This window comes from Microtus oregoni, unplaced genomic scaffold (assembly GCF_018167655.1).
Source record: "Microtus oregoni isolate MIOR12 unplaced genomic scaffold, Mior012 000022F_ref0000154, whole genome shotgun sequence".
Classification (NCBI taxonomy): Eukaryota; Metazoa; Chordata; class Mammalia; order Rodentia; family Cricetidae; genus Microtus; species Microtus oregoni.
This window is the reverse complement of record NW_024543081.1, coordinates 21,920,703-21,932,090: the sequence shown is the minus strand read 5'-3', so window position 1 is coordinate 21,932,090 and position 11,388 is coordinate 21,920,703. Positions and strand designations below refer to the sequence as shown.

The window sequence follows — 11,388 nt, the reverse complement described above, 5'->3', positions numbered from 1 at the left end:
ACTTAAACATGGCACTTGGTTCAAGCTGGAAAGTGTAAGGTCAGAAAATAGAATGGTACTGAAGCTGGAGCCAGGTTGCTTTTAAGGATTCTGTCGCCTAGGGTACGGTCCTGCAGCCACTGCAACAGGAGTCAGCTATCCATCCCGAAGTGAGCCCACTTCAGTTGCACATCTCCGTTGACCGTCATTGGAAAGCCCATGCCAGTGGTGATGAAATGACTGACGGGTCAGTGCTTAAGCACAGCCCTTTCCTTCCTCCTCAGTCGGCAATCTCCAGAGCCTGATCCAGGAGCTTCCAATCTTTCTTAGATGGCATTTCTTGAAAATGGTGAAGTTTTCTTTAGTATACTGCATGGCCATCTTCAGAAATGTGGTGTATTTTCTCCCCATGCCCAAGTACCTTTTTTTTTTTTGCCTTTTGTTTGCAATAGTTTAAGAGAGGTTAGAGGTAATAGTTTTGACCCCATGTTACCACCTAGCCTCGGTCACAATAAGATGGAATGAGAAATTCCTGTGTCTTAAAACTAAATGATGCATTTGGTAGAAATCTGCCGTCTATATATTCAGTACACACACACACACACACACACACACATGTATCTATGTATGTTTGTATACTGTTACTATCTACATATCTAAATGAATACTTGTAATCAGAGTTACTTGAATCATGAAATGTATGTGTTTATGACATGACTCATCTAAGAAACAGGAAGTCAGTGTCAAATTTAACAGGTTGGTCTTGTTAAATCATGACTATTCTTGATATTTCTAAATTTGCATACTTCGAGTGTGTTTAGTCATCAATAAATCTGTGAACCCATATCAGAACTTGGTTATTCCATTTAGAGTATTGTCTTAGTTTGAATCCCTTTGTTTACCCACTAATTCTAGTGTCCAGAAACACCTAACACCTCAATCTTGTCCTTGTAACAGAAACGATTAAAAATTATTAATTTATAAGATGAACAGCCTTTTAGGTGATATATTTTTTACTCTCATTTGGTTTGAGCTTACATCCTTTCTCCATCCATTTTTAACCTATTTTTTTGCTAATTCTTCATGACGATAATGTAGATGAAAATGAATATTATTATCATATCATTGATAAAAGCAGGTGTTGTCATAGGAAACTTTCCTTCAAGCAATTTTGGTTCAAATCTCAATCTACTGTTTGGCGAGAGAAACCAGTAATTTCTCTAAACAGGTATATCATGATATGCAAATAAGAAGAAATGTATACATCTCAAAGGGCTCTTTAGAAGAATAAGCAGAAACATGAATAATTCTTATTAGCACAGATGTGACAGGCAGTGATATTTCAATGAACGGAAGCTGCTGTTGTGACTGACATCATCATTCTCAACTATAACTTAAGAATCCTCAGAGGAGGCAGCGTGTGATACTAAATCAAGGCATTGTCAAATTCCTTGCTGGCAGAGGTAGAAAGAATATTGACAACATATTTAGACTCTCAAAATCAAAACATTAGAGAATTAAATTATAGTAAAGAAAAGACGGCCATTTGGACTTCTTCTGTTGAGAATTCTCTGTTCAGCTCCATGCCCCATTTTATAATTGGGTTGATTAGCCTTTTACGGTCTAGTTTCTTGAGATCTTTATATATTTTGGAGATTAGACCTTTGTCACTTGCGGGGTTGGTGAAGATCTTCTCCCAGTCAGTGGGTTGCCTTTGTGTCTTAGCAACAGTGTCCTTTGCTTTACAGAAGCTTCTCAGTCTCAGGACGTCCCATTTATTCAATGAGGTCCTTAATGTCTGTGCTCCTGAGGTTATACGTAGGAAGTGGTCTCCTGTGCCCATGTGTTGTAGAGTACTTAGAAGCTAAATAAGGAGAACCCAAAGAAAAACATATAGGCATCCTCCTGAATATTAACCTTCATCAGGCGATGAAAGGAGACAGAGACAGAGACCCGCATTGGAGCACCAGACAGAAATCTCAAGGTCCAAATCAGGAGCAGAAGGAGAGAGAGCACGAGCAAGGAACTCAGGACCGCAAGAAGTGCACCCACACACTGAGACAATGGGGATGTTCTATTGGGAACTCACCAAGGCCAGCTGGCCTGGGTCTGAAAAAGCATGGGATAAAACCAGACTCGCTGACCATAGCGGACAATGAGGACTACTGAGAACTCAAGAACAATGGCAATGGTTTTCTGATCCTACTGCACATACTGGCTTTGTAGGAGCCTAGGCAGTTTGGATGCTCATCTTACTAGAACTGGATGGAGGTGGGGGTTCCTTGGACTTTCCACAGGGCAGGGAACCCTGATTGCTCTTCAGCCTGTGGAGGGAGGGGGATTTGATTGGGGGTGGGGGAAGGAAATGGGAGGCGGTGGCGGGGAAGAGACAGAAATCTTTAATAAATAAATAAATTAAAAAAGAAAAAGAAAAAACAGAACCAAAAAATGATAGATAATAGCAATAAATAGATAATAAATAAATAAAATAGATTCTTCTGGGGGATAGAATGGAGAGGGTCATGTGGTTCCAATGATAAGTAGACATTGTTTAGAATGATACTCTGCCTGTAGATAGGCATATTGCCTCATCCAGGTATTTTCATATAAGCTTCAAGTTACATATTTCAAGTTATTGCAAAATGGATGTAAAATTGCAATTTCTTTCTCGGGATTAATGTGAGTAATTAAGATATTGCACTTTTCAGGGGTGGGTGGGTTTCAGGGAGTTGTTTATTTATTTAACTTGATTTAGTTTTTGTATTGCTTTGCAATCAATATATCTCCTCTTCATTTATTTTGTCAAATTACTTTATTTTCTAAATGAATTGTGATAAATAACCCTAATTCAAAAAAAGAAAAGACGGGTGATTATGGCTACCTAGAAATTTCTACTAAAAAAAAGCAACAGAAGAAATGTTGGATCTGAGCTAATCTGAAGCTCAGTCACAAAGGAAGAGTGAGTTCACTGATTTATTCACTTAAAATCGGCAGCAGCCTTGACAGTAAAAGTTGGCCTGATATAAACAACCACACAAAACAATTATTTACTTTAATGGACTGTTTAGAACCCACTAAAATTACCTTCACTAATGAGTCATTCAAGTACCGTAAAAATTTAGAAGAGAAAAGACACATTTAAAATACATTGCATTTTTTATTTTTAATTAAAAATGAATATTCACTCATTGCAGGGACAGACAAATCCTAAGCCAAATTTTAATTAAAAGTTACATTAATGCATTTTTTTTCTAGTATTATCCTGACTTTGGAAAAATAACCTTGAATTTAGTAAACAAACTAAATGAATTATGCTATTATTTTTTTGTTGATAGGTAGTTGGTGATAGGTGATAACGTGGGAACATTTTAAGGTGTATTACCTTTTATTCAATTGGTTATTTTCATTTACACATTGTCTTACAATGAAGACTATCTAATATCTGATATTCTCCTAAATTTTATTTGTTTTTTTCAGTTGATATATTCTTCTTGATGCTTTACCTGGTTTTTATCATGCTTGTCAGATCAAAAATATATTTATCCTCTTTTGATACTATTTGTCCAAGGTGAATATAGCAGAGAGATGACAAAACCAGGGTATTAATCTGATAAGCTAGACAATTTTGTCCCCTTTGTTTATTTTATATGGACACAATTTGGTAATGTATTGTGTACGTCCGACTCTCGGGACATTTGTTTGGGCTCCGCTGGAATTCTTTCTGAAACTAAGAAGCAGAATTCATTAGCTAAGGCACCTCTTTTTTTCTAAAATAATAGTTTTAACAACTACAATACCTCATGCGGCATGGAGCAAAGACAGAGACATCTCCAGGCCCAAGGGAAAAAGAAAAATAACAGAACTTATAAACTAACATGATTCATCTCAGTTGATCAACTGCCTTCTGTTGTTTCACACGGAGAAATGCTCTCTCTACATAATTATACAGAAAAGACTAGTAATTTAATGTATCAGGAACTTGATGAGATAAGCTATAATGTAACCCTTGAGTAATCTTTCTGACACCAGGCTCTTGGATGCTAGAATGCTAAAAATATTAACAAAGATTTAATTTTCACATTAAAATTCTTGTTTGAAATGTTTTAATATTTCATTCTATCAATTTGAAAAGATTAATATTTACTATGATCTACTTTATCTTGCAATTCAATACACTGTGTTCTAGGGGCATTATAATTTACTTGTACTTGCCATGCTCTGAGAGAGACATAGATTAAATCCTTGGTGTGTGTCGTTAAACTTTATGAAAATGGCTAATAATCCTGATAGAGAAAGAATACTCAGTTATGATCTGTTATTAGGAAGGAACACTAACTTGCGCACACAATGTAATTGTCGTGGACATATAGAGAAAATGCAAACATCTGCCTCCAACTTGGCAGCAGCGCAGAAGATGATGCCTAACATTAAAGCCACTGGTTCTTCCAACTGATCATTTTTGGGAATGACAGTAGCAGGTTCATAGGAGGGAGCTGAGAAGACAATGTGAGCAAGAGTGAAGGTCATTGTCTCTCTTACTCTCTGAAACAGTCATTTCCTATGCATGCCTTCAAATCACCCTTTCTTTTAATGCTTCTCTAATGTCGTATGCATTTTATACTAACTCATCTTGGGACCCCCAAATAGGCAATGCATACTGAAATGGTGATAGAGGTTCCAAGGTTATGTGTTTAGTGAATACGACATGAATGAACAAAGCAGAAGTTCAAAAGATTCTCTAAAAGTAGCACTACTATAAATACCAATTGTATGTCTCCTGGTGAATTGTAATATAGCATGACTTTAATCCCCATCAGCCCCATTCTCTTTACTTTCCAAATTACAATGCTGATACCTCTTTCTGGGGTTTGTCTCATCATAAAATCAAGTGTTCATTATGATCTCCTTTTGTCAGTATCTACTATGCAGTGAACATAACACGTGGAGATAGCTCCTTTAAATTGACTTACACCATAATGGGCTTCTCAACATTTTATAATGGATGTATCCTAGTTTTTACTCCATGACTATTATAAACACCATAAAGAGAAAAGGGTTTATTTGATATGTAGGTCTCAAATACATTTCATCATTTATGGAAGTCAGAGTAGAAATTCAAAGTTGGAGCCCATGAAGGCAAACTGAAGTAGACAATAAAATAATGTCACTTACTGGCCTGCTCACAATTGTTTGCTTAATTTTGTATACAGCCTGAGATCATCTGGCCAGGTGTGATATTATCCATCCTAAGCTGGGCATTCCCACACCTGTCACCAATGAAAACCTTGCTCTATAACTTCCTTTCAGGGCAGTCTGGTGAAGGCAACTCTTCAGTTGACATTCCCTCTTCTCAGATGACTCTAGCTTCTGTCAAGTTAACAACAAACAAACAGACAAACACGACAAAACCTAACCAACACAGCTGCTGAAATGTCCTCCCTAGGAGACTATTGACAGTTAATGATTACCGGGTAAAGTAGGTAAGACTTTCTTCAGTCATGAAGCCACATATAAATTGACTTTACTTCAGAAATAACCCATCACCCATGTTTCCGCAAGAAAGTCTAAATTAACTCTATCTATTAGAGAGAGCTGCCTTTTCATCTTTGTCTCCATCTCACTGGGATCCCAAACAGGTACTGTAACAGGGCACATGCTCAGGAGAATAGACAATGTGTGATGGAGTCTAGATATGTTAAATGAGTAGAATCCTAAGGATGTGTAATTGAGCACAGTCCTATTTAATGGATGATATACTTCAAAACAAATCATGATTTGACTGTGAAAGAATGAATACACATTTGGGGTCTAAAGTTCTTTGGGCCTAACTTCAAAGAGAAAAAGAGGAAATTGGTCTGTTTTTTCTTTGACTGAAGAATAAACTTCAAGTACCTTGTCTAGTAGTTTTCTGCACTGGACCTCAAAATATCTGTTTTGTCTCTTTCACAATGCTTCTGTTTTTGTATTCTAGTCTCCAGACATAACAGATTGATTGCCACGAAATACTTACTCTTCTCTCTGATTTTTATACCATCTGTTCACACAGGCTTGAATTATCTCTCTTTTTATTGTCCAGCATTGACAAGACATTTAAAATGTCATGTCCATTGTGAAGGCTCCCCTGGTTTTACGCACACATCCTCAAAGAATTTCAGAACTGTTTGCACTATAGTTTTGTTCCATTTTTATTTCAGTATGATTTGTCTTTCTGAACTTCAAAACCTTATGAACTTCAAAATCTTAATGACAAAAATCTAAGCCTTTACAGAAAATCAAAAACAAAAAAATCCTTCTGTCTTCCTCTACTAACTTAATAATATTAGTTTTAGTGATTTCTTTCCGCTTTAATTTTTCAAATTTCATTCTTCAGGCTCATGATTCTTTCATGCCCACAAAATCACTGTAATTTCTAACAAAGCAGTTCAGTGTGTTCTTTTGTCTACCAGTCTCTTTGTATTGGCATGGTTTTTCAGTAGGCATGCAATGGTGGTGTATTATAAATCTAAAGTTACTGCAGCTGAAAGCTATGGCTTTTGTTCATGCAGTCTTGCCTGTTGTTAATCAGAGTTCTTCAAATAGAAGGGGAGCCAGATAAGGTGGTGTAGGCCAGAAATCCCAACATTGAGGAGGCCGAAGCAGGAGGATTGTGGCAAGATTGTTGGGTTGCATAGTGAGTTCCAGGGATGTTTGGGAAGTCTCCCCCCACCTCCCTCTCCCTCTTCTCCTCTCCCTCTCCCTCTCTCTCTCCATATACATACATACATAATACACACACACACGCGTGTGTGTGCGTGTGTGTGTGTGTGTGTGTGTGTGTGTGTGTGTGTGTGTATGCATCAGCCTGGGTTGTTGAGAGATCTCCAGAGAAACTCCTAGACCAAGAACTCAACCAAATGTATCCTAGTTGAAACTTCTGGAAGCCTTGCCTAACTACAAAGGATGTTCAATTCAGACTCTGTGCTCTCCATTATGAGGATTCCTCACTAGGATCCCCCTCATAGATTCAAGAAAGTTCCCACTGCACTAGGTTTCCACACTGCCCCAAAATGCACTCCCCTAATTCTATTCTCTCCCCCACACTCTTCTTCCTCTCGACTCCTCCACACTTGATCTCCTCAGCTTCTGTCCCCATCGGCCTCCATCCACTCTCAGAATATATTCTTTTTTTCTTTCCAGGAAGATCCATGCTCCCCCTAGACCCCTTGTTTTTACCTAACCTCTCTGGGTCTGTGAATTTTAGCTTGGTTACCATTTACTTAATAGCTAACATCCTACTTATAAGTAAAAACATACCATATTTGTCTTTCTAGGTCTGGGTTAGCATACTCACGTTCAGTATTTTTTTTTTCTATGTGAATCCATTTGACTGCAAATTGTTTGATGTCATTTTTTTTAAACTGTTGGTTAATATTCCATTGTGTAAATATAGACCACAATTTTGTTAACTTTTATGAGATGTAATTAAGCCAATGGTTCTGAATTATAAGGAAAATTGAGAAAATGTTCTCTTATGCTCACATTAATTTTGGGTAGCAGATGGCTTGAACCTCAAATAATCTGAATTTGTTCCCAAGTCCTCTTCAAATGTAAGTTTTATCCTCAAGCACACTATTCAGCCCCTCAAGAACTGAGTTTCTTTGCTTGTGGACACTTGTAGAGCTGCCCACTGTCCAAGCAAGTCTCAGAATATTTGGTTCTATTATAAATTTCAGGTAATGTTGTACTCATAGATCAGTGCCTTGTTGACCCATCCCCAGAGAAGCTTCCTCCTGCAGCAGATAGGAACAAATGCTGAGACCTACTGCCAGACATTATGCAGAGAAAAAGAAACCTTGCAACATCCAGCTCTAAATGGGATGGCTCCATAAGATCCCTTTGCTTGGGATTCAGGGAACCCCACAAAAGAGTAGGAAGAAAGAATATAAGAGTAGAATATAAGAGCCAGAGGGGGAGGCTGTGGCAGGCCTGAGACATCAAACTCCATAGGAGCAGAAGCAGATCCAGGCCAGGGACACTTGCAGTAAAAGGACTGAGCTAGCGACCTAGGCCAGAGCAGGCATCCAGGCATCAGGCGGGGAGCTCCACAGGAGCACTTACAGGGGAGCAACCATTGAAGGACTAAGCCAAAGAGACCTCTGTGGGTCCAGGCATGAGTCTGGGACCTCTGAGGGACTAGGTAGGAAACAGAGACCTCTGCAGGTCTGCATGTGAATCTGGGATCTCCAAGGAACTAGGCCTGAGCTTGGATCTCTGCAGGTCTAGGTGTTAGTCTGGGACCTCTGAGGAGCTATGCCTGAACCAGGACCTCTGTGGGTCTGGGTGTGAGTCTGGGACCTCTGAGGGAGCAGGCCTGATGAGCCAGGACCAGTGCAGGTCTGAGAGCACCTGAGTCTGGGACCTCTGAAGGAGTAGATCTGAGCCAGAGACCTTTGCGGGACCAACCCCAAGCCAGGGACCTCTGAAGGAGTGAATCCAGAACAGGAATATTTACAAAAACAGGACTGAACCAGCGAACTCCATAGAAGCTGAGAAAACCTTGGAAGTGCCAGTTGACCTCCAGAGAGTGACCAACACGGATCTAATCTATATGGGAAATAAAAAAATAAAATAAAAAAAAATACAAGATCTCCTGAGTAAATGACCATGGTCCATACCATCAAGGCCACCTAGAAAAATGCAGATGGCTGTGGTGTGATGACTCTGGGGCTGTCCAGAACATCATCATTGCATCCACGGTGGCTGCCAAGGCTGTGGGAAAAGTCATCTCATAGCTGAATGGGAAGCTCACGGGCAGGCATGGCCTTCTGTGTTCCTACCCGCAATATGTCCATTGTATATCTGACATGCCACCTGGAGAAAGCTGCTGAGTATGAAGACATCAAGAAGATGGTGAAGCAGAGATCTTGGGGTCCACTAAAGGGATACACTGTGGACCAGGATGTTGCCTGTGATTTTAACTGTAATGCCTACTCTTCCACCTTCGATGCTGGGGCTGGCATTGCTCCCAAGGACAACTTTTTAAAGCTCATTTCCTGGCATGAAAATGAGTTTGGCTACAGCAACAGGGTGGTGGACCTCGTGGCATACATGGCCTCCATGGAGTAAGAAGCCTGCCCTTAACCACCCATCCTAGCAGGGACAAGGAGCAAGAGAGGCCCTCAGATGATTTCCAGCAGAAAATGTGAGTAAGTCTTAATGCATTCTGGTCTCCTGCTCTAGGAAAGACAATTTGATGGCACTCAACACTGGGTATATTACTTTTCATTGTTATGATAAAACACTATGACCAAAGGCAACTTAAGTAAGAGAGGGTCTAATGTGGTCTATGGTCCAGGGGAAGAGGAGTCCATCATGGTGAGGAGACAGAACAAGAAGCAGCAGGAGCAGGAGACACAGAGTAGAGAGAGCAAACTGGAAGAACCACCAAAGCTTGCCTTCAGTGACTGACTTCCTCCAACAAAACTGCACCTCCTAAAGTTCCCCAAACAGAACCACTAGCTGGAGACCATGTGTTCATGCTTAAAACCTGTGGCTTGCATTTCACATTCAGAGAAGCTGAGTTAGCTTCATCCTTTTTAATTATAAAATATTTAATAATTCTGTTAGATCTTAATAAGTATGCTTGGTCAAATGTACCTTCTCTAACACACATATACACACTTTATCCATTCACCTCTCCTCCTTACCTGTCCAATGTTACATATAATTTTAATCTTTTCATACCTATTTATGCTGCCCAAATATCTGTGGGTGTTTGTTTTTCTATTGGATAGTGATTGGCTTCTGAGAAGTTAAACTCTTAGAACTAACTGACCTTGCCTCTCCCAATAGCTGAGATTTGGCAATAATAGCTCCATAGTGTAGTGTGAACTCATCTTCACACCATATTTTCAAATATTTAATTCAACAACCTAACTCTTCCCTTTGGCTACTGTCTAACTCTTACAGAAAAACCATTCACTGACAGTATGAGACCGGCACAGGCAGCTGGGACGTCTGTAGCAAGCTCTAGTTTAAGACCACTTGTGACGCCACAAGTCCTCTGTTATTTACTCTTTCAGTCACCGTTGGTAGAAAATCTATTAGGATCAGTTTCCCTAGTTATATAGCTCAAGAATCTGGGGAAGCAGCAAAATGTTGCGAGAACCTTGAAGCTATTTATATTTGATTTATTTCTAACCAACCACCACACTTTTAATGAGCAAGACACCACTGGTGAAATCACTGTCTTTGGGGGCTACTCAACATGAGGATAGCATGAAAAGATTAAAAATAAAAGAATTCAAATATAGAGAATGCTTCAGGTATAAGTCAATAAATATTTACCAGATATTTAAATAATGCTGCAAATTAATGAGCTGACGTTTATGTGCGTCCAACAGTAACTGAACTATGTTTCACACGTGCCTTTAGGTACTTTCTTCCATTCCTTAGAAGCCTTGCTCCAGGCTCGCCCTGAAGGCAGCAGGTGCCTACTATATTTTAATAGATTTTACTATTTCAGAAAATTAGGCCAGATCCTAAATATGACTGTTCCTTTTCACTTCCATCACTTTGGGGGTGTTGCTGATAGTCACTACAAGTGGTAGCCAAGACACCTTTGCTGAACTTGACATTCCCTTTGGTATCTAGGCAAAATGAGAAAATAATAAAATGAACTCATTATTACAGCAATAAGTTATGAAACATGAAGACCACAGGAAGAAAAGCCTGAAAGCCTTAAACAGTTTTTTAAAAGGCATTCAATTCCAGTTGTACAATATCGTAGTATTATGAGAAAAGTTTTAGCATTCAGATTTGAAGTGGCTCTTCTTCTACATCTATGAATTATCTGTCTAGCCCCAGGAAATCCATAGAGCCTTTCCAGACTTCAGCCATCTCTGGTATTAAATTCGGCATGATCAGAAGGCCTGGTCCTCTAACTAGGTGATATGTTTCATGCCTTACCAACCCTAAGTATGCACTTTCTAGCCAATTGCTTTTGTAAGAGTAAAGAGCAGAAATAGACAAATCAGAATAAATCTTTCCCAGTCAAGAACAAGTCAAACTGTAGTGTGTTGTATTAATATACACTTAGGCAGGTGGTTCTCATTCCCTTAATCTGGGCTGACTGGGAATTCATCATATCCCCTCCAAGCAGAGACGTAAACGCAGGAATTACAGTGGCATCATAGTATCTGCTTCACATTCAGGCTCACCTCTCACCTCTCCCTTCCTCTTTGAGCCAATCAGCTGCCGCTCCTACTCAAATCCCAACCTCCCTGGATTTCGCGATGTTCAGGTTCTGGAAGGCAAAGCTTCGTATCTGAACAGGCGCTGTGTTAGTAGCCCCCTCTGTGGTCTTGTAAATAAGTGGGTCTCACTCTATGACACCCCTTGACTGCATGCACTACGTTGCATTTATTTTGA

The 11,388-nt window shown here is 39.5% G+C and overlaps 1 pseudogene; it reads left to right on the top strand.

The window, feature by feature from the left end:
- Positions 1–692: 692 nt before the first annotated feature.
- LOC121461485 lies at positions 693–9,084 on the top strand (annotated as a pseudogene).
- Positions 9,085–11,388: the final 2,304 nt, after the last annotated feature.